A 27,513-nucleotide genomic window follows, 5' to 3' on the forward strand; every position below is an offset into this window, starting at 1 on the left:
TGACAACAGGGATGTTAATGGCTTGTGGTCCGTCTCTAATTCAAACTTCCTGCCAAAGAGGTACTGATGCATTTTTTTTACACCATAGACACATGCAAGCGCTTCCTTCTCGACCATACCATATCCCCGTTCTGCTTGAGAGAGCGACCTGGAGGCATAAACCACAGGTTGTAGTTGACCCTCAGCATTGCCCTGCTGCAACACACACCCAACCCAATAGGACGATGCATCGCATGTCAGAACCAACTTTTTACAGGGGTCGTACAGGGTCAACAACTTGTTTGAACAAAGTAGGTTTCGCGCCCGATCAAAAGCCTGTTCCTGACAGTCCCTCCAAGACCAATCGCAACCCTTACGCAGGAGCACATGTAGCGGCTCCAACAACGTGCTCAAGTTCGCCAGTAAGTTCCCGAAATAGTTCAACAGTCTCAGGAATGAACGCAACTCCGATGTGTTGCAGGGTCTGGGTGCTCGTCGAATCGCCTCTGTTTTGGATTCGGTGGGCCGAATCCCATCTGCAGGAACCCTCCTGCCCAGAAACTCAACCTCAGGAGCTAAGAACACACATTTAGACTTCTTGAGTCGCAGGCCTACCCGGTCCAGTCAGTGTAGCACCTCCTCCAGGTTGTGGAGGTGTTCCTCGGTGTCTCGACCTGTGATGAGGATGCTGTCCTGGAATACGATCGTTCCAGGAATGGATTTAAGCAGGCTTTCCATGTTACGTTGAAAAATCGCAGCCGCTGATCGAATGCCAAATGGGCACCTGTTATAAACAAACAGTCCCTTGTGCGTGGTGATGGTGGTCAGTAGTTTAGATTCGTCGGCCAGTTCCTGGGACATATAGGCTGAAGTGAGGTCCAACTTGGTGAACAGCTTACCACCTGCCAGCATGGTCTCGGGAGTGGGTATTAATCTTGTAGGGACACCCGATTGATGGTGGCCTTGTAGTCGCCACAGATCCTGACAGAGCCATCCGCTTTTAGGACGGCAACGATGGGGCTCGCCCAGTCGCTGAATTCAACAGGCGAGATGCTGCCCTCTCTCAACAGCCGGTCAAATTCGCTCTCGATCTTTTCCCGCATCACATACGGCACCACTCTGGCTTTGTGGTGCACTGGCCTGGCATCTGGGGTGATGTGTATCACTACTTTAGTGCCTTTGAAAGTCCCGATGCCAAGTTGGAATAGTGAATCAAATTGTTGTAGGACTTGTGAGCACGAACTTCGCTCCACAGATGACATTGGGTGAACATCCCCCCATTTCCAGTTCATCTCGGCTAACCAGCTCCTCCCCAACAGTGCGGGACCATTGCCCGGGACAATCCAGAGCAGCAGCCGATTCACTAACCTATTGTGTGTGACAGCCAACATTGCACTGCCTAGCCCCGGAATGATTTCTTTCGTGTAAGTCCGTAATTGTGTCTCAATACGTGCTAATTTGGGTCTACTGGCTTTAAGTGGCCATAGCTTCTCAAATTGCTGAACGCCCATGAGTGACTGGCTGGCCCCAGTGTCCAGCCCCATGCGTACTGGGATGCCGTTTAATAAAACCCTCATCATCATTGGTGGCATTCTGGTGTATGAACTGTGAATATTCGCCACATGGACCCGCTGAACCTCGGCGTCCATCGATTTGCCCCAAAAGTCATCCTGCCTTAAAGAACGCTCTTATGGTCCATCCGCCTCATATATTAGTTTGGTTGCAGACTTCCTGCACATTCGAACTAAGTGGCCACTGAGATTGCATGTTCCTGCAAACAAACTGTTGAAATCTGCAAGATTTAGCTGAGTGTTTTCCCCCACACCTCCAGCATGATTTAAAGTTTCCATTGTTGATAACAAAGGGACTATGGCCAGGCATTCCGCGCTGACTGTCCCCTTGACTACCCTTAAGTACCCTATTAGTGGGTATCAATGGCCCCATTCCGGGCCACATTGTCCACTGTGATGGCGTGAATGTCCGTTCAGCCTGCCATTGTCTCTGTTGAAGTCCTACTCTGGGGTCTATTGCTGCCTGGGGAGTGTTGGACTGCCTCTACCTGCCTGCGGGGCTCTGAGTCACATTGATGATGTTGACTCCCTGATCCATTGCCGTGTTAGAGGCAGAATTGCATGCATATATTACTTTTGTCTCTTCCTCCCCCGCCATGAAAGTTTGTGCTATCAACGCCGCGCTTCCAAGGTCAAATCCTTGGACTCAATTAATTTGCGGAAAATTTCCGCATGACCGATGCCCTAGATAAAGAATGCCCTTAGCATCTCCCCTCGCAGGCGTCTGTGAACTTACAGAGTCTGGCCAAACGCCGGAGGTCTGCTACAAAGTCCGGTATGCTCTGTCCTTCACGACGTCAGTGGGTGTAGAATCTGTGTCGGGCCATATGTATGCTACTCGCCGGTTTGAGGTGCTCCCCAATCAATTTGCTAAGTTCTTCAAAGGTTTTGTCTGCCGGCTTTTTGGGTGTTAGTAAGTCCTTCATGAGCACATAAGTCTTTGGTCCGCAGCTGGTCAAAAGATGAGCCCGTCGCTTGTCGGCCGCTGCATCCCCCAGCCATTCTTTCGTAACAAAGCTTCGCTGAAGCTTCTCGACAAAATCGTCCCAGTCTTCCCCAACACAGTACCGTTCCTCTGTGCTACCGGTGGCCATTCTCGTGGGTCAAGAATTCCCGTTTCTCGTCGCCAATGTAAAGTCCTTACTCTACAGTATGAAACCACATGAGGCACATTCTGGGGTCAAGGTCACTCTGTGACCGTAACTCTTTGTTCACAGGACTCCAAAGACGATGACCCTGCGTGGGATCTCCCTTTTTATACCTGTGTGATCAGGTAAGGAGTGTCTCCCACAAGTTCACCCATTGTGGTCAAGGTGTGCATCTAGGTTGAGTGTATACAGTAATAAAGTGGTGTTATATTGTGGTTGCATACATGACACCTTCTCCACATCCGTGAGTATCCTGGAGGAGTAGACCACTGGTCTCAGCAGCCAGCCATGCCGCTCTTGGAGCAGTACTGCACTCAGGCTGTCCCCACTGGCTGCTACCTCCAGGAAAAACTCTTTACCCCCATCTATGGCCCCTAGAGCTGGCGTCATCTGCAGGTCTTTCTTGAGTTGGATAAATGCTGCCTCGCAACCTTCATCCCATTCCCACTCCACTCCCTTGTGTAGGAGTCGAAGCAGAGAGGCTGCTGTGGCTGCCTAATCCTCAATGAAATCTTTACAGTAGCTGGTTCGCCCAAGAAAAGATCTTACTCCTGTTACTGTGTTGGGGCGGGTAACTTCTGTACTGCTTCCCTTCTAGCTTTGTCAATGGCTCTCACCCCAGCGCGCACAGCCAGTCCCCGGAATTTTACTTCCTTCAGGCCGATCTGTGCCTTCTTGGGGTTTACTTTAAATCCCTCTTCTTTCAGCAGCTCCAGCAGTTCAGCCAGCAGTGGGCCATGCTCCTCCCCCTCATTGGTGAACAGGAGCAGGTCATCCACATTGTTGGGGTCTGCTGAAACTCTTTAAACAGTTGGCCATACACTGATGGAAAATACTGGGGCTGTTGTGGAAGCCCTGAGGGAGACAGTTCCAAGTATATTGCTGTCCTTTAAAGGTAAAAGCAAACTTGTACTGATCTTCCCTTCTTAAAGGTATGGACCAGAACCCATTGGAAATATCCAGCACCGTGAAGGTGGTCGCGGAGGCTAGGATACTTCCAATGAAGCAGCAACAGTGGGTGCACAGGCGGCCATGTTACAGTTGAGTACTCAATAGTCCACCGTGGCTCTCCAGGAGTTGTCCGGTTTCTTAACCGGCCACAATGGAGAGTTCACATGGGCAGCTATTGATCTTAATACCCCCTGTTTAACAAGTGAACCCAAGGCTGTTTCCATGTCTGTCTCCGCCTCCCTGGGGAAGTTGTACTGTTTCTGCGGTTGGGTCATGGAGTCCCCATTTATGCTAACCTCGACCCTATTTATTCTCCCACAGTCGTGTTTGTGAGTGGCAAAAGCTGCAAGGCTTTTCCTCACATATTCTTGATATTCTACAGGGGTGTTACTGACCAGTGAGTCAAGGTCGTAACCCTCCTTTGGTTTCATGGTGCACACCGTCTCTTTTCCCTGTTTTCCCGGGATAACCATCACCTCACTCTCCTGCCCCGTACAGACTGACCCCCAAAGACAGTGGTTTCTTAACTCCACTAGGATCCCGTGGCCGAGGATGAAGTCAGCCCCCAGGATCCCTCTCCCTTCCTGCTCCCACTTCATCAGGACACAAGTCCACTTAGTGTGGAGTGTATCCAAATGAATGGAGAGCAGAACGGAGAATGAGCCAGTCTGGTCAGTGCCTGTGAAACCCACCAAGCTGTCGGGGACCCCGTTAGACAGAGGTGAGGCGACGGGGTTAGCTGCATAGACAAGGGTGCTTGAGGCACCTATCCTAGTCACTGTTTTGGTTGGGAGGGGGCAGATGGGATTTCGGTACCGGTAGCGGAGGCTACCTTTCCAGGGCCATCTAACATGGCTCGGAGTGCAGTTAAAAAGGTCTCAAATGAGTGGGGAGGGACTGGCTTATCTGTCTCGGTCTTTTGGGCAGGGGCTGGAGAATTCTTTCCTGCACTACTCTTCCAAGGATTTTTACAATCCCTTCTCCAGTGCCCACTCTTTCCGTACCTAAAGCAGGTACGTTTTGTATCGGAGGGGTTGGCCCCCTCGTGGCGCCATTCCCTCTTGTCTTGATTAGGTCGGATTTCGTGAACCCTTCCCTTTTGCGGGTGCTCTTCTGTCCCTCTCTCGTTTCTGTAAGCTAGGGTCAATTGCCTAAGCACTCCCTGTTCTGTGGCTTGGGGATCTCTGGTGTCGAACCAGGCTTCAGCCTTGGTTCTTATTCTGGGTAACCTGTTAACTACTAGGCTTCGGAGACAGTGTGCTAATTCGTCCGGGTTTAAGTGATCTCTGTCTATGTCCCCACTACAGGCGCTTTTGTACACCTGCAACAGATGGTCTGCGAAAGCCTGTGGGGTTTCTCCTGTGAGCTGCATCGTTTTCTCTACTCTAGAGAAGGGACTCCCGTCATTGCAGCCCATAGCTTCTAAAATGTCTTTCTGGACGGCAGCAAGCATTTTCTGTCCTCTTTTGCTCTCAGTAGAGGGACTGATACAGTTTGCTGACTTGGGATAGGAGAAGCATCTTTGCCATTTCTGCATCATCGCACCCATTAATAACCCCTGCCTGTTCCACTTCCACAAAGTGAACCGAGGGGTCTCCCTTGGTCTCCCTTTGGAGTGAGCTTTCCCAGGTGGCTTATCATAGCCCTAAGCTTGTGGGGAGTGTGGGGGACCACAAACTGACTTTCCAGGGGCCCTGGACCCCCGTTAAGGTTGGGCGGGCCAAACTTCTGTTGCTGGACCAAGCACATTGGCCCTGGTTCTGGCTCTCCCTGTTCTGGCTCGCCTCCCTCTCTCCCCTGCGGCCAAGCCGAGCTGAAACTCGGTGCTGAAGATGCTGGTGGTTCACTATCCCTGTCCGTCCCGTAACTGATTTGCCCCTCCTGCTGCTGCACCAGTGCAGTCACCGGTGCCACAGGTAGTGGCCGGGTAGTTTCTTCCTTCTCTTCCAGGTTTACCTGGGGCGTACCTGGGCTTATTAGGCACACCATGACTTTTGCCTTGGACAGAGCAAGGTTTAAACTTTTAATTTGTTGCTGCCAGGGACCGTGGTCTCCCGATTCAAACCCATTAGTGCTCGCTACTTTATACGCTGCTTGCACATCTTTTAATCTTTCCTGGAGCTCTTTTACTTGTAGGGTGAGGTGAGTGCTTTCCTCCCTCAGTGACTTTTCATTACTTTTGGCCTCGGTAAGCTGACATTGAAAATAGTCCTGACTGTTTTTAAACCTTTCCATTATTTGGGTCCTTTCCTGTTTTAGCTTACGGAGTTCTGATAATCTTTCTTCTGACATAACCCTTTCCTGATAGTTCTCTGCGCATTCCCATAACTCTGCCTGTAATGTTTCATTAATTCTGTCTAGCAGTTGGACCTGCCGCTGTAGACAGACCAACCGAATTGCTTTCAGTACTGCTTCTTTGTGATCTTTACTTGCTGTCCACTGGGCTGCAGCGTCAGCCGGAAGCTCAGCGCACAATAGACTAAGCACCCATTCCTAAGTTACATTCACTTTCTTATACACATAGGAGGAAATCCTCTCTTCCATTTTGGTTCTTTGCCCCAAACCAGCACTCTCTATATCACACCCCGTGTACCAGAGTCGTGCCACGGACACCATTTTGTAAGGGGGGTGGTGGGGTTGTGGGTCTCTATGAGGGGGTCGGGTTCCCTTCTGACCAACTTGAGCGGTTTCGAATCGCTCCCACTCCCTTGGGTTCTGTACTCTGGATTTATTTGGTGGGGGTGACAAAAGTGCAAAGGACACTGGTTTGATGCAAAAAAAAGCTTTGTTTTAATTACAGTCAAAGTAATACAGGCTTATTACTCTAGTAAGAAAATACACGGCCAAACTTACAATCACTCTAATAAAGAACAATACAAGGAAAGGTACAAGGTCAAACTTAAAATCACTCTAATAAAGAACAGTACAAGGAAAGGTACATGGTCAAACTTATAATCACTCTAATAAAGTACCATACACTGCACATTCAAAGGAGGTTGCAGTAAAATTATACCCCCCACCTCCCAAGACCGAATTCTAGATATTTAGACTTCAGGGCAGGCAGGGACTTATGCTTACCAATCCTTTTGATAGTTAATGGTAGATGGTGATGTTCTTCCTTCCTTCAGGATTTCAAGGCTTCAAGGCTGGAGAAGTTAGTTTACCACTGTCACATTGGTTTCCTTCCTTGCCTTGATGAGGTAGTAGCAACCACCTCTCTCCCCTCTCTCTCTCTCTCTTTCTCTCCTCTCTCTTCTCTCTCCTCGCCTCCTCTATCTCTCTCCTCTCTCTAACCTCTGTTGAAAACAGTGGCCAGTTATACGATTTCAGTGTTCTAATCTTGCCACCCAATCTGTTCACAATCCTTTGTATAATTTTGGCGGGCTTGGTTCTTCTTTGTAATATTTTGTCGGGCTCGTTAAAGTTGATATATCTTGGGTGGGTTGATGTTCGAAAACTGTTTCCTGATGGAAATATTAGTTTGGTAATTGCAATGTCCTTTTCTGCTTAGTCTTTCGCATACAAGCTGGATTGGGTCTCCTGTATGTATATGCTGAAATGGTTTGTCCAGACCCATATTGATGGGGAGCCATCTCTGGGTGATACCTTGATGGTAATGTCTCTTGTGGAGGAAAATTTCCAAACACTCATTCTTCCAGACAGGTTAACTCAGTCCTCACACCCAGAGAGTTCAAATAATCAAGTGGGCTTCTTTTGTTCCCTAGGTCCGCCCACAGGCTTGAATTTGTCTTGCAAAAGTTCATAATTCTATTAAAGTTTGTAGTTTCTTCCATCAGCATGTTAGAGTTCCAAACTTTTCGTTAGATAGTCCCAAATTAAATTTCCTTTCGAATGAGCCCAAACACAGGGGGGTTCTGGTGAATTTTGCTCTGTGCACCCGTGGTGGGCAATGGCAACCTACTGAGAGCAGCGGCGCAGTTTTCTGTGCCTGGCCTGTATTTGTATGCGGACAACGTGAGCGCCCATCTCTGGATGTGGGCCAATGTGTTGGTATTTATCCCTTTACTCTCGGAAAACAGGGATATAATTGGCTTATGGTCAGTTTCCAATTCGAATTTTAGCCTAAACAGGTATTGAGGCATTTTCTTTACCCCATAGACACATGCTAATGCTTCTTTTTCAATCATGCTGTAGGCTCTCTCGGCCTTAGACAGACTGCTGGATGCATAAGCAACCGGTTGCAGTTTCCCAAAATCATTAGCTTGTTGCAATACACACCCGACACCATATGACGCTGCATCACATGTTGGTACCAAACGCTTACACGGATCATACACCACAAGCAATTTGTTTGAGCATAACAATTTTCTTGCATTTACAAAGGCATTTTCTTGGCTTTTGCCCCAAAACCATTCGCCCCCTTTTCATAGTAAGACATGTAGTGGTTCTAGCAGGGTGCTAAGACCCGGTAAGAAGTTACCAAAGTAGTTCAAGAGTCGCAGAAACGACCACAGCTCCGTCATGTTCTGTAGCCTCGGTGCGTTCTCGATTGCCTCCATCTTCACGTTGGTGGGCCTGATGCCGTCCGCCGTAATTCTCCTTCCCAGGAACTCCACTTCAGGCGCCAGGAAAATGCACTTTGAGCATTTTAACCTGAGCCCCACGCGGTTGAGTCGACTAAGAACCTCCTCCAGGTTCTGCAGCTGCTCGACTGTGTTTTGACCTATGACCAAGATGTCGTCCTGGAAGACAACGGTGTGCGGGACCGACTTCAGTAAGCTTTCCATGTTTCTCTGGAATATCGCCGCCGCTGATCGGATTCCAAATGGGCATCTGTTATAAACAAAAAGACCTTTGTGCGTATTGCTGCAGGTGAAGGCCTTCGATGATTCCTCCAGTTCCTGTGTCATGTAGGCTGAATTCAGATCCAGCTTCGTGAACGTCTTTCCTTCTGCCAGCGTTGCAAAGAGGTCATCGGCTTTTGGTAGTGGGTATTGGTCCTGCAGGGAGAAACGATTGATAGTTACTTTGTAATCGCCACAGATTCTGACGGTGCCGTCTCCCTTGAGGACTGTGACAATAGGACTGGCCCACTCCGCCGAACTCGATCGGTGAGATGATGCCCGCTCTTTGCAGCCGGTCTAGCTCGATCTCTACCCTTTCTCTCATCATGTACTGTACTGCTCTCGCCTTGTGATGGATGGGTCGTGACCCTGGAATTAGGTGGATCTGCACTTTTGCTCCTTGGAATTTCCCGATGTCTGGTTCGAACAACGAAGGAAATTTGTTTAAGACCTGGGCACACGAAGTGTCATCAGCGGGCGATAGCACTCGGGATGTCATCCTAGTTCTAGCGTATCTTTCCCAGCCAGCTCCTGCCGAGCAGCGTAGGACCATTGCCCGGTACCACCCAGATTGGTAGCTTGTGCACCGCTCCATCGTAGGAGACGGTAGCACTGCCGATTACAGGAATCAGTTCTTTTGTGTAAGTTCTTAGTTTTGTGCGAATTGGAGTTAAGACTGGCCTTGAGGCCTTGTTGCAGCACAACCTTTTGAAAGTATTTTTGCCCATGATGGACTGGCTTGCACCCGTATCCAGCTCCATTGACACCGGGAATCCATTTAGTTCAACATTCAGCATTATTGGGGGACAATTCATGGTGAATGTGTGTACCCCATTTACCTCTGCCTCCTCTATCTGAGGCTCTGTTTCATCGTGATCCTCCTCTGCAACATGATGGTTTGCAGGTTTAACAGGCTTAGCAGTTCGCCTGCACACTCGTTGGAGGTGTCCCATTGTTCCACAGCCCTTGCAAACGTATCCTTTGAAGCGGCATGAATGGAAAGGATGATCACCCCCGCAGCGCCAACAAGGTGTTAATGGCTTTGCATTCATCACCCTTGATGGTGGACTCTGAGACATCTGCGGACGTGCAGCTGCAAGTATGTGTGACCTGCCCTGTACGTTACGATTCAAAAACAATACGACTTTGTTCTCAGTACTTGTAGCAGCACTTGTGTGCTGAGAGATTTGCTTCATATTGTCACTGGTGGCTATGAACACCTGGGCTATCACTATGGACTTACTCAAGGTTGGAGTCAAAAGTTGCGAAGTATGGTTTTGTGGCCAATGTCAAGTACGAAAAAGTCTCTGAGCATGTGCTCCAAATGTCCTTCAAATTCGCAATGTCCTGCAAGGCTTCTTAGCTCGGCGACATAACTCGCCACTTCCTGGCCTTCAGATCTTTTGTAGGTGTAGAACTGGTACCTCGCCATCAGAACGCTTTCTTTCTGGTTCAAATGCTCTCGGACCAGTGTGCACAAATCGCCGTACGATTTCTCTGTGGGTTCGCTGAAGTGAGCAGATTCTTTATGAGGCCATACGTTGGTGCCCCACAGACGGTGAGGAGGTTCGTTTGGCAGTGCTCTCTTCCCCATCTAGCTCATTGGCCACGAAGTATTGGTCAAGTTGCTCCACAAAAGTTTCCCAATCATCTCCCTCCGAAAATTTCTCCAGGATGCCCACTCTTCTCTGCATCTTTGGGTCCGCTATCTGTATCTTGTCGCCAGTTGTTATGTATGGAGAAAGAGTAAGATTGAACACTGTGAGCTCAAAGTAAAGTGTGACCTTAGTCTTTTATTGCAGGTCTCCAGAGTGCCTCTCCAACCTGTGAAGCCTTCTTAAATTCCTGTGCTCTCAAGGGATTATGGGGTCCCTTGGGACTTTGGGAAATGAGCCCTCTGGTGGCTGTACAGAGTAAATACAGGTCCACACATATAACACATCAAGCTTTATTTTACCATATAAAAATTACATGGAGGTCACACCCTTTGCATGAAAGTCGGGAAAGCTCTGGATAGAGAAGAGACTAGGTCTCCGACACTTGCTGTGGGTTTTGCTGGTTTCCTACTGTACTCTGGTGGAGGCTGGGAGAAACCCCAAGAAATTTCAGGATCAATGTTTTTGAAACACACTTATTGGACAGAAAAAATTAAATGAACTGTTTCTATTTGTAAAATTATCTCATCCCCCTCCCGCCCCCAGGGCAGCCAAATATTCAAATGAAATGTCGAGTGAGCATTTTTTGAAATCTGGATGATGTTTAGTCACAGCAAACATAAATAAATACTTTAAGATTTTTTTCAATTTAACTGATTGATTCACATCTAGTTTAATGTTTCGTATGGCATATCCATTGGACATTCCACTTCATGAACTTATTTTGTAATGTTAAAAGAAAGCAGACACTGAAAGCTGCTTTCTCCTAATATTAAGAAAGTAGTGCTTGTTACTTAACTAAGCACAAGGTACCGGGGCAGTATGACTGCTATCTGCAGTATACCTGTGGTGCAATCAGAGTTCTAAAGTTCACTCAGTTTAGCAGCCACCAGTTCTTCAGTGTTTAATGGGTTTGTGCTGAGCTGTACAGGTCAGGAGAGCCCCAGACTGAAAACCTGGTCTGCTGAGTTTGCTATAACTTTCCTCGGCTTGGGGAAAAGACAAATCTCCAGTGATCTTGTTTCTGATTGCTGTCGAGTGATCCCTGGTTCACACTCCACTGTGACATTCTCCAAGATCAAATATCTTGTTAATACTAACTGCCTAAGCCACACACAAGGAATGAATACGTGGGCATGTTACGAGAGGGCTACAGCTGCTGCAGGAGGAGTCAGGAGAATATTAAGAGGAAATAAAAATTGATGTTACTCAAACAGTTTGGCTAAATCACGACAATAGGTGGCCGAATAATCATCTCCACCGAATAATAATCTAAAGGGTGTCCTGGCCAATACTTAACCCTCAATCAACATTGCGAGAAAAAAAAACAGATTATCTGGTGATTATCACATTGCTGTTTGTGGGAGCTTGCTGTGTGTAAATTGGCTGCTGCGTTTGCTACATTACAAAAGTGACTACACTTCAAAAAAAGTACTACATTGGCTATAAAGCACTTCGGGACATTTGGTGGTCGTGAAAAGCACTATATAAATGCAAGTCTTTCTTTCTCTTTGTAAACCTGGATTACTGCTTGTCTGCAGCCTTCCTTTCCAGCGTTGGAGGACGACCCTTTAACCACTCCACTCTCACCTATGGAATGCTTCTAAAACCATTCTGCATTTCTATCTCACTGCTTGCCGTCAAAAGCCTCCTAAAGAGAAAAGCCTTCGACCATTCCCCAAAATTCCTTTACCTGCTGCTCTCTGTCCACCTCTTCCTCTTGTGAAGTGCTTTGAAATGCATTAGAACTTGAGCAGCACAATATAAATGTTTATTTGACTGACTGCAGGAGGGATGATTCCTGTATGAATATTTCACATTAACTACAAGCTCAGAGAAGCAGATTGAAATTAATATAACTAAATAAAGAGAACTTCAGAGTTGAAAATGTACTTGCTCAGACGAGAAATAAATCTAAACTCACATACTGCTTAAAAGAAAATAATTTTCCTCTAAAAGTCACATTCTGATCAAAACAATTATGTTGCACCCAGACTTTTCTCCTTCTGTTCAATTATATCACTTCTTCTGGGCTGACGTTGTCCTTAAAGATGCAACTTTATTGCAGTTCTCCCTTCAGGAGTTGCAGTTTTTATCAATCAGGCCAGCTTCATTTTTGTTTTCTTTTATGTTTTTCAATGGGTTGGGAACTGAGTTTCATTATTGAGCTGTAATACTTGGGGGGCAAAATTTGGATACTTTGCGTTTCTCGTTAGCACCTCCGGGGAACAATAACGGGGAGAAATGAGTTTTTGCCAGGGCGCAGCGAGAACAGCGCTTCCCACTAAATTGGACGAAGGCTTTGCGGCGGCGCTAACAGATAGCGACCCGCTCAGCTGCGCTTGGCGAAGATGATGTAATCACCTTGCGCAGCACCTGTTACAGCCTCGGAAGCTAAATTCGGTCGTGCCCCCAGTGTTGCCGACTGGCGCTGACAATAACAGCTTCAAGTGTCGAGTTTCAGTCAGAAGTCGGCTGGAGGAGCAGTTTATAAAGGCGCTATCTTTGAGAAAAAGTTTAATCGCACATTACTGTTTGCAGCTTACTTATACACAGGCAGACAGACTTTTTGGCAGATTTGAGAGATTTTCAGTTGAAGGAGTGTTCCGGCTGTTAAATATTCCTGACTTTCATTGAGGGCAGATTTAAAATGACAAAATTTACATTGTTTCATGGGGGCTGTGTTGGCTCTCGACCTCCTGCTCCGACATTATCATCGGATTCTACTTAGGCAGAGAGAAAGGCAGGGAGAAAGATAGCAAAGAGGGATGAGACCAAAGAGGACTGTCAACAGGAGACCGTATCCTCCCAGGGTATTCTGGCAGCAGTTCTTCTACATCAATTTCACTGAGAAGCAGTGTGTTTGAAGGCTGTGCTTCAGCAAGGACGTGGTCACAGCTGTGCCATCTCCTGCAACCAGACCTCGAGCCTCAGACGAAGGTGAGGGCGGCTCTCTCAGTGGCAGTCAAGGTCACCATCATGCTCAATTTCTATGCCAGCAGATGATCAACAGAAGACATCTCCAACATCTCCCAGTGTGTCATCCATTGCGCTATCCACAGTAAAAGAAGGGAATACATTTCCTTCCCCATGACCAGACAGAAGTAGCACGAACTTGTCTATGAATTTGCCAGGATAGCGCGCTTCCCCATGGTTCAGGGCACCATTGACTGCACCCACATCGCTTTGCGGGCACCGTACCACAGTCCTGAGGTATTCCGTGCCACTCACTGTGCAGCTGGTGTGAAACCACACATGCCAAATCCTCACTGTCAATGTCTGCTATCCTGGCAACAGCCATGGTGCCTTTATCCTGAGCCAGTTCTCTTTCAGCCACCACATTAAGCTCGTAGTTGGCTGCTCGGAGACATGGTTATCCATTCGCCACCTGCCTCGTGACTCTCCTCCGCAACTGCAACACTCCTGCCCAGGACTCATACAAGGAGAGCCATGCTGCCACCAGGAACATCATTGAGCTTACCATCGGACTGCTCTAGCGACGGTTCCATTGCTTTGACTGCTCGGGAAGAGCCCACCAGTACTCGGCTGAGAGGGTGTCCCTTTTTGTCGTCACCTGCTGCATGCTGCACAATTTGGCCATCATGATGGCGCAGCCATTGCCACCAGGGATGGCTCCACCACCCCAGGAGGAGGACGAGGATGAGCAGGAGCACCAACAGCAGCAATGGAGGAGGCAGCCAGTCAATCCCAATTCTGCAAAGGTGGTCAGCAACCGTCTCAACAGATTTAGTTTCCAGTGAATTCCAGCCCACTTCCCGGTTGCTCTGTACGTCCCCATCAGCACATCAATTTCCCTTACATACCACAGCCCCAAAACTGAAATGAGAGACACCAGCAAGGATGCAACATTCCAATTAAAATTTATCTCATAGCATTTAACAGTATCATAAACAACAATTATATTTAAGAATCATCCTTGTGCAATACCTTATATCCCCTCTTAACCCTCGGTTTACCAATTCTGGAGCTCCTTTGCAGTGTGTCCGCTGTGGCTGCTGCAGGGCTGGTGTAAGGCTGCTGTGTGTCAGGGTCAGAGAAGACAGATGGTCTTGCAGGATGTCCTCGATCAGCTCTGGGCCTGGAAGGCCCGGCTGCAGACTGCACCACCTGGGTGGCGACAGTCCATGCTGGCTGGGTGACAGGCAGCGACAGGTGCAATGGTGGAGTGGCAGTGGTGGGATCAGGAATGCTGCTATCCTGAGAGAGGACAGCAGGTTCCTGTACCACTGACCCACTGCCACTCCCCCGGTGCTGGAGCACAGGTTGGTGGCCTGCTGTGAAACTAAGAGATCCCCGATCAACTGTGGTGGATCCAGCAGCGACGACAGCACTAAGACCATGTGTGACATCCAACTGAAAATGCACAGGAGTAGTCTGAGCTTCAATGCCACCAACCATTGTCTGCATTGCAGCACCATGACGTTGCATTGCTTCTGTTTGTGCTGCAATGGAAGCTGCCACATCGCCCATGATGCACGTCATGAGGTCTGGATCCACACGGTCTCTCTGGGAGTCCACCATCCTCTGCAGAGTGGAAATGGGACTGCCTATGATGATGAGCTAGTTAATTCCAAGTAACACTGCTATTTTCTTAAATACTGTTCAGCAGCTGACCCATCTTCATCTCACTTGTTTCAGCTTCAACATTAATTAAGTTTGTTGCAACCCTGTTATTGTAGGTTTTTTTTTTAGATAACTATTCAAATGTCTCTCATTTGGACATTTCTCTTTCTCGCACTGTGTCTTTACACTTTTATTATGATATAAATGAACATTTAGTGAAAGCAAGTGGGGCATGCATATTGAAAGATAATGCTTTGATGCATCTTAAGAAATATTAGATCTTCTCAGAGTTGTGTGTGATACATTGAGCCCCTCATTATTTAGCATAAAGGAAGGATAGAGGGCAGCATTGCCTTGTGTCTTGGAGCACATTTCACTGCAGTCTCTTCTACAGCCTGTATAGGCTGTATGTCTCTGAAAGCTGGATTAATGGGGTATTTTCTAAATAAATTTGAGGTGAGATATTTCTTTGCCTTGATCTAATAATTTGCATAAACTGTCTTTCATACATATTGCCGAGTCAACAACTTATGCATAACCTTTCAAGGTCTTTTAAATGAATGTGTCCAAGTTATCTAATCTATTGCTTTATGTTAAATTAATATTTTTATCACTCTGGTACACCAAAAATTCAATTTACTTGCCAGATCACACATGTGTTCAGGTGAACTCTTTCTCATCAAAAAAAAATCAATGGATAATCAAGTATTTGCCATACTTCAAAGTACTCTGTCAGATTATTCCAGCAAATGTATTTAACATGGAAGATCATTATGCAAATCAACATGTAAATACCCACCCTTTTAAGGAGTTTTCTTTGTGTAAAATTGTTTGTCTCCTGGTTTCAATGTCAGATTGTATTTTTTCCCCAAGGTTCCATCAAATATTTGGAAGTTATCACGGCCTTTGCCCCAAAATGATTATCATAATGAGGAACAATCAAGGCCATGATTAATGCATCAAAACAATTAGCTAATTAGTTGACCAGAGAAAAACAATATAAAATGATGATGTGCTCATTCAACAACAACAGCATCAGCAACATATAGTACCTTTAACATAGAAAAACATCTCCAGGTACTTCACTTGAACTATATCAAACAAAATTTGACATTGAGCCACAGCGGAGATATTTGGACAGATGGACAGGTTTTAAGGAGCAACTTCAAGAAGGATCGAGAGAGGTAGCGAGGCGCAGAGGTTTAGGGAGATAGTTCCGGAGCTGAAGGCACGGCCACCAATCACAGAGAATTCCCATGTAAATCAGACCAATGTTTTTCCTACTTAAAACTAGTCCTCCGAACACTAAGGACTGTAAACATTGCAAGGTTAATTGAAGCATACAGCTAACAAATTTAATTAAACATTACAAAACCTCTTCAGTTATTTTCAGCTCTATGAATTGGTTATCTCATCACATCAAGGCTGCATAAAATAAATAATCAAGATAGCTAGAGAAGCTGATACGTGGATGACTCAAGAAAACTTGAGCCCCACTAAGTGTTGCCACTTGTCCACTTTTTTGCTGAGCAGGACATTTTTTTCAGCAAGCTGTTAGTTTTCTTTTAACCAGTAATAAAGGGCCCAAGTTTCGGGCCGCGCCTAAAACGGCACAGCCCGGACCTGGACGCCCGTTCCCCCCGCCAGAAAGTGCGCCTAAAAAAAACTTACCTATTCTCTGGCTCCCTGCAGGTCTTCTGCAGCTGGGCGTAGAGCAGCACGAGCTGGTGGGGGCGGAGCCGGGACCTCTGCACATGCGCGCTACAGTGGGCACGCATGTGCAGTAGCTCTAGGCGCCCAAAACTGTGGGAGGGGCCCGAAGCACGCAGCCCCTAGCCCTGGCCGAATGCCCTCACTGAGGCTGCGTGAATAAGGCTCCTGCCACCCGACCCGATGCTCGCTCCCCCCCCCCTGGACCTCCCCGACTCTCTCTCCCCCTCCCACCCGACCTCCACGACTCTCTCTCCCCCCCCCGACCTCCACGACTCTTTCCCCCCCGCCCCCCCCCCGGACCTCCGCGCCCCCCCCCCCCGAGACCTGCCGCCACCTACCTGTAAATCCAGCCCGAGGTCTTGGGCCCGGCCGTTCAGCCTCTTTCTCTCCCTCCCCCCCACTCTCTCCTTCCCTTCCTCCCCCCTCCCTCCTCTCTCCTTCCCTCCTCTCTCCTTCCCTCCCTCCTCTCTCCTTCCCTCCCTCCCTCCCCCCTCATTCCCTCCCTCCCTCCCTCCTCTCTCCTTCCCTCCCCTCTCCTTCCCTCCCTCCTTCCCTCCTCGCTCCTTCCCTCCTCTCTCCTTCACTCCCTCCCTCCCTCCTCTCTCCTTCCCTCCCTCCCTCCTCTCTCTTTCCCTCCCTCCCTCCCTCCTCTCTTCTTCCCTCCCTCTCTCCCTCCTCTCTTCTTCCTTCCCTCCCTCCTCTCTCCTTCCCTCCCTCTCTCCCTCCCTCCTCTCTCCTTCCCTCCCAGCTATCTCCTTCCGTCCCTCCCTCCCTCTCTCCTTCTCTCCCTCCCTCCCTTCTCTCTTCGTCCCTCCCTCCTCTCTCCTTCCCTCCCTCCCTCCCTACATCCTCTCTCCTTCCCTCCCTACATCCTCTCCCCCTCTCCCCCCTTCTCCCCCTCCCCCCCACCCCCTTCTCCCCCCACCTCCCTTCTCCCCTCCCCCACCTCCGTTCTCCCCCTCCCCCTCTCCCTCCCACCTCCCTTCTCCCCCTCCCCCTCTCCCTCTCACCTCCCTTCTCCCCCTCCCCCTCTCCCTCCCACCCCCCTCCTCTCCCTCCCCTCGCTGTCAGAAACACAGACACTGACAGACAGAGAGTCAGAGACACACACAGACAGACAGACAGACAGAGACACACTGGGGGGACCGTCCTAGCATGCTGTTGGAGGATTCCCAGTGCTGCAGTCGGTAAGTAGAAAATGTTTTATTTATTGATTTTTTAAATTTTTTTAATTTTTTATTAATTTTTTTTGATTGATTTATTGGTTGATTTATTGATGTATTTATCATTTATTATTGATGATGACTCTTTATTTGTAAAACTGAAGTGTTTAATGTTTGTAAACTTCCCTTTAAACCCCCCCCCCCATTCCCTACGCCTGATTTGTAACCTACGCCTGATTTTCTAAAGTGTAGAGAAGGTTTTTTCGAACATACAAAAATCTTCACTTACTCCATTCTAAGTTAGTTTGGAGTAAGTTTTCACTGCCTAAACTTTGAAAACAGGCGTAAGTGGCCGGACACATCCCCTTTTGAAAAAAGAAATTCTGTTTCAAAGTGAAACTGTTCTAACTGACTAGAACTGGAGCAAACTAAATGCCGAGAATTCAAATTTCTAAGATAATCCATTCTAAACCAGTTGCTCCAAAAAAACAGGAGCAACTCAGGCTGAAACTTGGCCCCAAATGTCCAGTGATGGGCCAGTTTTCATTTCATTTTCCAAGCCATGTGATATCACGACTGTGTTTGGCCATGCTCAGCTCCCACTTTCCCCTCACAGACATGCTCAGCGTACATCTTCAAGCAGTCCTGAATGCACCTTTTATGATCCCAAAGTTGCCTTCACTGAAAGGAAAGCCACGTAATGTTAGCTGTATGTAGCAATTCCTCAGACAATGCAAGTAGCAATCACTGTGCATCAGCAAGTGACCTCAGGTGTTTCAATGAGTATTTTTCCGTTACATATTTTCATACTTAATGAAAAAAAGCAACTAAATTATTGCCCTGCTTACTAGTATAGCAGCTGTATTTAGAGTCAACAATATAAAATTAGATCTAATATCATGTTTGACATGATTTACAAAACATTTTGGACCCTTTCCTGACTCATAGAACATTTTTTTACTTGTAGGGTTGGGGGAAGAGTAGATAACACCAGGGGCTGGATTTTCAGTTGTCTTATGCCGTAGTTACTGGCCAGAGGGAGCGTTAATGGGAGCGCAAGAGGTTACCGACCGGGAGCGCTGCGTTTAGCACCCCAACCGAAAAATCAGGGGCGCAAACCAGTAGCGCCTGGCTGCTGACAATCACTCTGATCATGATGATCACTCTGATTGGCCACCAAGAACAATCCGCACAGGCTTGCAGAGTTGTTAACTGGTGGCTATTTAAAGGGATGCAGAAGCGCTTCCATCGGAGGTCACAGTCAGTGCAACGTTTATATCGAGCACAATGTGTGACCCTCCGACTTTGCAGCAGCAGACAGACATAACAGTACAGGTTGAAAACAAGTGATTTTTGAAAACTTTAATGGGTGCATTACTATGCCGTGCCTTTAAGACTCGGCAGTTGTCGGGATCTGACTTGGAGTTCCGCACATGCGCAATGGGTCCACCAAATTTACCGATCAAACTTTTATTATTGCCCCCCCAGCTCTGGTGTGCAATGGCTGATATTTATTGCACCTGTCAGCAACTCGCCCAATTCTGACAAATTTCTGGGAGCAGGGCGCAAACATTTTTAAGGCGCTTAAATTACCGCTCCGCCTGGGTTACTGCCCCAAATGAGGTGCGACCGAATTTCTCCCCCCACGATTTTATACGATTAACAGCAAGACTAGCTGTTCAGAGTGTACTATGGACTTCCTATTAATAATCCCAGCCCCCTATCTGGTTTTGGATTTAGTGGAAGGTGGCTGCCCTTGCCCCACTCCTCACGATGGGTGAATTTAAAGGCTATAAAACCCATATCCACCCAATGATCATGTTTCAGTAGGCTGCAGACAAAACCTCCTGCACTACATATAGCCAAAACCATATAGACCAGAGAACTTGATGAGAACAGCCCACTCGATCCCAAAATACACTCTCTGGAAAACTCAAGCTTACTCCTCCACAGTATTATGAGAAGACCAAACCTCAGTTGTTTATGCTTGAGCTAAACGTGCATACTTGTGCTAGAGCATAAATGCTGTATTAGCTGCACTTCAGCATTCTTTATAAATTCAAAAAATCTATATAAAATCATAGTCCTAAGCAACAAGGCTTCGCATACATTCTTCCTGCCTGCTATATCTGCCACTGTGGATGTGCATCATTTTCTTTTATAATTTTATAGTACCTGCAGATTTGTCTCTTCGTGCCATTGCCCCTGTACACGGAAGTTCAACTGTTGAGTTAATCATCACTCGCCCATTGGTACCTGAGTATAATTATCAGGGTCAAATTCAAGAGCTGTTTGTCTTTATTATAATTAATCCAATGGCGACTTGTTATTATCCCACCTAATATATAAAACAAAATCAGAGTACAGTTCCTTGATAAAGCATGTCTATTCACGTGAATACAATTTTGCAATTCTGACAATAACATTGATAATTAACATTAGCTGTACTCATTGGCAGTATTACTAAAAGCTGATTGAGCAGAATGACTTTAAATATAATGTATATATATATATCAGAGAGGATTGCCTTTACAGAAATGTTTAGCAAAACTATCTTCAGCTCGGGAAGAGTTGAGTGCTATTTTTGTTATGTTGACACGGAGTCACCTTTACTGTCACTCCAACTGAACAAGGCGCACGCATTTTAGTTTAAAAATGCATCCTATTTCACCGCAAATAAAGATTTTGTAACTGATCTTGCTCTTTTTGATCATACGACTCTCTGGATGTTGCTTGATTGCTACCCTGCCACCTGACTCAATATGCAGCCCCTCCACTACCAGCGCACTTTGTTGCAGTGCATTATCTACAGTATTGCAGCAACTTGCAAGGCGTTCCACCCCCAAGACCTCGACCAACAAAAAAGGACGATAGTAATATCATGGGAATGCCATCACCCCCAAGTCACCCATCATCCGTATTTGGACATGTATATCAGTGATCCCTCGCGCGTCAAAATCTTGGAATTCGCAGCTTGCCACCATCACCACATCAGGGCAGCTAAGGGAGGACAATAAATGCAGCCTTGACAGTGTCACCCACATCCCATGAGCAAATTAAATAAAACCTCTAAATCTCCTCTAAAGTTGAAAGCTCCAAAGACATCACACCAAAAAAGCATAATTTATTTCAATATTTAATTCAATGTAAAATTATGTGCAGAAAGCAAAATAAAGAGAGGGAAAGGTGGGATTAAGAGAGATAAAAGAGAGAGAATGAAATAGTAAAAAAAAACTTTAATTTTTTTAAAAAAATCTCCAACAATAATTCAACTTTGAAGGAATGAGACGCCACACTTGTGAAAGTAAATTTTTCAGTACCAGAGAGGTTGTTTGGCAGTAATTAAGATTAATCATGCCGTTAAAAATTCACCTACATTTGAATGGACAAGCCTTAACCTTTTCTGGCGTGCTTAGTGAGTATCAAGTGGGTAAGTATCAAAACTTTATGCCCTGCATGTGTGTGAATGCCGAGTATCTCGGCGAGGTACCGATGTAGCGAAACTTGTGGAGGAGCAGGGCAACTCAGACAGCAACTTCCTGAATCCTGCGTCTAACTGCGCATGTGTGTGCAAGGGTGGTTACTGTCCGATTTACCCTTTTATTCTTTCATCATCATCATCATAAGCAGTCCCTCGAAATTGAGGAAGACTTACTTCCACTCTAAAAGTGAGTTCTCAGGTAACTGTACATCTAATATGGGAATTACAGATTCTATAACAGATGGGACAGACAGTCGTTCAAGGAAAGTGTGGGTGGGGAGTCTGGTTTGCTGCACGCCCCTTCCGCTGTCTGCGCTTGATTTCTGCATGCTCTCGGCGACGAGAATCGAGGTGTTCAGCGCCCTCCCAGATGCTCTTCCTCCACTTAGGGCGGTCTTGGGCCAGGGATTCCAAGTGCTGGTGGGGATGTTGCACTTATTCAACGAGGCTTTGAGAGTGTCCTTGAAACGTTTTCTCTGCCCACCTGGGGCTCGATTGCTCTATAGGAGTTCTGAGTAGAGTGCTTGCTTTGGGAGCCTCGTGTCAGGCATGTGAACGATGTGGCCTGCCCAATGGAGCTGGTAGAGTGTGGTCAGTGCTTCGATGCTGGGGATATTGGCCTGATCGAGAACAATGACATTGTTGCGTCTTAGCCTCCCAGTGGATTTTCAGGATCTTGTGGAGGCAGAGCTGGTGGTATTTCTCCAGTGCTTTGAGGTGTCTACTGCCTATGGTCCACATCTCTGAGCCATATAGGAGGGCGGGTATCACTACTACCTTGTAGACCATAAGCTTAGTGCCAGATTTGATGTCCTGGTCTTCAAACGCTCATTTTCTCGGGTGACCGAAGGCTGCACTGGCACACTGGAGGCAGTGTTGGACCTCGTCGTCGATGTCTGCCCTTGCTGATAGTAGGCTCCTGAGGTATGGAATGTGGTCCACATTGTCCAAGGCCGCGCTGTGGATTTTGATGACCGGGGGGGCAGTGCTGTGTGGTGGGGTCAGGTTGGTGGCGGCCCTTGGTCTTACGGATATTTAGTGTAAGGCCCATGTTTTCGTAAACCTCAATGACGATTTTAACGATGGCTTGGAGTTCAGCCTCTGAATGGGCACAGACGCAAGCGTAATCCGCGTACTGTTGTTCAATGACAGAGGATGGAACAACCTTGGATCTAGCCTGGAGACCAATGCTCGTCTCAATCTTTCTCGCTGCAATGCTCCATCTCACTCACTCTTTAATAACAATTAATAGCCTCACTGTTATTCTTAATACAAATTCAGTCCATTGTACTGAGTGCTCGACTCAGAGATGTAATATTTATAAAACTATTAACTTTACAAAAAAAGTTTATTTCCTTCCAAAAATCTCTCATTCTCAGTTATTTATTTGAGGTAGAGTTTCCGGTTTTGGCGCAATTGTTGATTCTAACGCAAATTGCGCTCAAAATTGCATCCGTACTGAAAAGTGATTTTTTTTCTCTGAGTTCCCGCTCAAACCTACTTGCATTTTGCTGAACACAAAATCTGCCCTGAACCAGCGCAATCTGGCAGCCTTTTAAAAGATAATTTATTTTAAAATTCTGCTTTAAAATATAATTTCTTCATATGTTTAAAAGTGATAATTTGGTGAAGTTTGATTAAAACATCTAAAAATACGTCTCTCACAAGAGATAAGCATTTTTAATCACAGTGTCAATCATCCCTTAGTAATCCGATTTTAAATTGAAATTCACTTAAAAAAAAAATGTAACTATTTTCCATTTATATTAGGGTACATTAGTCAGTTTCTTGATAAATTAAGACAAAAATCACTTTAAAAATATATCTATTAGTGTCCTTGCGCCCAAAAGAACCAGCTTAATTTTTGGAACCTCCTTGAAGACCCACAAACGAGCACAATTGGCAGAAACTCTCAATGCTGCTTAATTCACCCTATGGGCATAGCCAGTTTTGTGGACGGGGCCTGTTTCTGGTGCAATATTTTTAAACTCGCGCAAAATATCACGGAAATTTGAGTTGCGCGATTGCAAATTGCGCTTAAAACTGCGCAAGCTACTGCCCAAGTTATGCCGATTTCGGACGAATTGGGCCACAATATTGAGCAGATATTCCAAGCCTTCATTGTTCGTTCTCTCTCTCTTTCACATTGGATGTGTATTATCTGTTTTTTAATTTTATACAATACGTTTACATCTTAGGATATAGTTTCATACAGAGTGCATGTTATAGCAAAAATGTTACAATACCCTGTACTTGCAGGAAAGTGCAGTTTTACTGTTCTGTGCATTAGCGTGATGTGAGCTCCCTGACAGTTACTGGTCAGTGAAGAGGAATTAGTGTGCTGCAAGTATTTGCTTGAGCTGCTAGTACCATATTTAATTGCTTCTCCCTTTAGAAAACCTTCATTCTTTTTCTCAGTTATTGACATGATCATGAAACATATTTGTTTCGCCACTTACATCCTACTGTGGATTTATACAATTTGCTGAAGTAAGTTCTGTACCAAGGAGCCAAGTTCTCCAAAGACCAGTTTCTGAACAGATGGTCATTTAGCATTATCTGGGCCTGGCTGACTGATTCCAGTAGCAAAGTACAAGGTCAGCATCAAGGCACCTCATAAATATTCCCTATATTCCCAATGGAAACATCAATTCCCTACAATGACACAAAAACAATCTTATCCCAAACAACACTGATAGCTCAATTTTATTTAACCACATAATTTATATAAAATGCAGAGAAAATACCTATTTTCTTTGGTGGCAGGGTTGGAGGATCGGGGTGACAGTGGATGTTCACCATGTACCCTCAGTTTGATTTTCAGCCTGGGTCTCATGTGACACTGGCTGTTGCAGCCCTCCATAAACATTGTAGTTCAACAAGAGGCTAGGAACATTTACAACTCCTATGATGTATATCTCCCATACACGCTGAATTTGTCCACAGTAGCTGGAGACTTCTGGCACTCAATCCTGAGGTAGAATTTCCAACTCGACCCTCGGCTCCAGACAGTAAAGCAGATCTATGTTGGAGGGAACTTGTTAAAGGCATTTCTAGCATCAAATAATACATTTTATAGCTGACCTTTTTTCTTAAAATTGTTATCTTTAATGTTATTTCTGTATGTCTAGATCTAAGTGAAGAAAAATAGTTGCTGAAAAATAATGGGACAAGATTATTGGAATCACTTGATTTCTGTTTTTTGAATCATAGCTTTGGCAAAACAATCAGGATTTTGAGGACTCGCTATCATGTTGGTTACTCAATAGTAGTTTTTGCAACTTTTGATTTGTTCACAAGTGGTCAATCGGATATTGGATAGTGAACAGTGGGATTAAGGCTGAGTGGTGACTGCAATGGCGGAGGACAGAAGAGCAAGGTGCAGAGAGAAGAAAGGGGAACAGAAGTTTAGGGGAGGTGAAGAGGGAGTCAGTATTTGTGGGAAGGAGGAAGGGGAGGGCTGTTGAAGATGAAGACATTGTGGAACAGGTGTAGGGAGAGGTGAAGGCAATAGGGAGAGCTGGGAGACAAAGTGAGGAGGCAGGCCAGGATCAATAGGGGGAAGGAAGAAGGGAGGGGAGAAAGAAGAAGGGGAACAAGAATAAGATAAATAAACAGGAGAAGGAAAAAGAGGAAGAAGGGACGAGGAGGAAAAAGAAAGGGGACGAGAGGGGAAAAGGAGGAAGAGTGTGACAAACATATGACAACAGGAAATCAAGTGCACTTGATTTTTAATATGTTACTTTAATATATCTATTCTTGTATTATAGCCAATTGTGACTGTGGAGTGTTAAAAGCTATAATTCAATATCAGAATTATTGTGATCTCATAAAAACCATTTGATTGAATTACATCTTTGTTACAATTGTTCGTGCATTCTATACACATTTTGTTGTTTCTATTGATCTTTTCAGAATTGCTGATATGTTGACAACTATTAAAGATTGCATTTTATCATCTCGGCCTTGAAATTATGCTGTGTGAATAATTGTATGGTAATTGTTACACAGGGTCTTTTCAAGCTCTTTGAGTTTTGACAATGTTCATAAAGTGTGTTTTGACCCATTCACTGACCTAATCAGTTACTGCTAGTGTTATAATGTCAATTCTCCTCTTTGATTGAACTAGAAGCAGAAAAATATATAAATTTCAGTAAAAATGGACAATTGCCTGCACTATCGAGGTAGGATGGGCAGATTTGAAGGATGAGGTCAGACAAGTCTCCCTGTACTCCTTTTTTTCCTGCTAGAGTATAAACAAGGTCAATGTTAGTATGTAACTAAAGGGCCGGATTGTTGAGAAGTTTGCGAACGGGTTTTCGCCGCGATTTGACCCTCCGCGGCGAAAACCCAGTTGCAAAGCCCAGGCGGGATCCTCGGCTCGTTGTTTGCGGTGGCGATGGGACGTACCGCCAGGGAGAGGAGTACCGACGTGCAACGCCGTGGATTGCGTTACCATCGGACTTTTGGCTCTCTTTTCTCTCCCGACCCATACGCAATGCCCAGAATACTGGCAGGGTCAAACCTGTTGTTGCAGCCCTGCCAGCAGCGGTAAGTATGAAAACCTGCAATGTGGTTGACTCTTAACCGCCCTCTGAAATAGGCTACCAAACTGTTCCAAAGAAGAATAGTGCAGCGGTTCAAGAAGGCGGCTCACCACCACCTTCTCAAGGGCAATTAGTGATGTACAATAATTGCCGGCCTTGCCAGCGATGCCCACATCCCAGGAAGCGGCAATGGGGAAGGCAGTGTCTATTGGTAGACTGTGGTGTCTGAGGACAAGCCATGCTGCTCCTAGCTTCACAGCAATCTTTTATTTGTATTTTTCCTTTTAGAACACATTTTTGGGTGGCAACAGTCCAGCAACTGCCTAAGAATCCCAAGAGCAACAGGCCCGAGTTCTGCAATATTGAGGGGGCCTAAAACCAGCGTTAAATCCCTTATTTACATATGTAAGGGCCAAGTGCCTGTTTGACATGCAGTCAGGGATGCCTGAAAAATCATCCGACCCAATATGGTTATTCAACGAGGTATAATTTCTATCCAACAATGTTCAGTCAATGCATTGATTTTCAAAACTGGATTTTTTGTGCCCGTAAGATTGACTGCTAACTTACTAGAAAATTAGTCACATTTTGGCCAGAATTTGCATGATCGATGGCGAGTTGGGTGGAAAAGTGTTTTTTTTCACAGCGGGTCAGGACTATCATTGAAAGGTTTAGGGCACTGCACTCAGATCCTCCTGACCACATCCATGCTTGTGCCCTCCTCTGCAAGGTGCAACCAGGCTGCATTGATCTCCTGAGGAGGTCTCGTCTGCTCATGGGAAAGGAAGAGGACTTCCCTACATGCTGTGACTACCTCCACAGTGGATATGGAGGAAGTCATGGGAGAGCCTGGGTGCAGCCCTCTGCCTATGTGCAGTAATTGTCTGTGTTTGCAGCACCTCAATGCTGTAGAAAACTGACAGCACAAATGTCAAAACAAATTTGGCCATGGTCCCTTTAAGAAAACCAGCTGATGACGCGTCATCAAATGATGTCACCAGATCCGCTTCCTCTAATTGGCCGGTAAACGCGCTGGGTGGACTTAACAAGCCTAAACAAGGGAAATTCATTTCAGACAATAGAATGGAGCCAGTCATGGGGACAGGACCTGCCACTGATGCTGCCTGCCAAGACCTGCCAAGGTTAGCAAAATCATGGCCTTTATCTTTGTACCAAATGTCAGCATAAATATTGCTTCACCAACCCACATGCATTCTGTTAAGTATGGAAGAACTCCACAAGACTGAGTACTGTGAGCTAAAACTAATGTGACCTTAGTTTCTTTAATACAATTCCAGAGTGCATAAGCAGCATGGCAGACAATGTTTTATACTCCCTTGCACGAGGTGTGCAGTTGACCCTTGGGCCTCCAACAGTTGCGCCCTCTGGTGGCAAGTCTAATATAGTTACAATGTTTACATACATAACATCACTCCCCTCCCCCAAAGTCTTTGATATAAATGTTTTACAAGTTGAGACGATCCAGAGCCCCACACTCCCTGGTTGATCGTCTGAGTTCAAACTCTGGCATGGGTGAGTTGGTCGGACCATTGCTGCACTGCGGCGGAACTGGTCTGACAGGACTGTTGGGAATGGTGGGTTCATCCTCTTGATTGACAGTGAGGTCGATTGCTGGTTGGGTGTGTGTTGGTGGATCGATGATGGTGATGTCCTCTTCAGGTTGTTCCTGGTTGTCGGTGAACCGCAGTTTGGTCTGATCCAAATGCTTTCTGCACGTTTGTCCATTCAATAGTTTGACTATAAACACTCTGTTCCCCTCCTTAGCCAAGACAGTGCCAGTGACCCATTTAGGACCAAGACCGTAATTAAGGACAAACACAGTGTCATTAACATCAATGTCACGTGATACAGCCGCGTGATCATGGTACATGTTTTGCCGGTGACGCCGGGTTTCC

Source organism: Pristiophorus japonicus, chromosome 12 (assembly GCF_044704955.1).
Source record: "Pristiophorus japonicus isolate sPriJap1 chromosome 12, sPriJap1.hap1, whole genome shotgun sequence".
Lineage (NCBI taxonomy): Eukaryota > Metazoa > Chordata > Chondrichthyes > Pristiophoridae > Pristiophorus > Pristiophorus japonicus.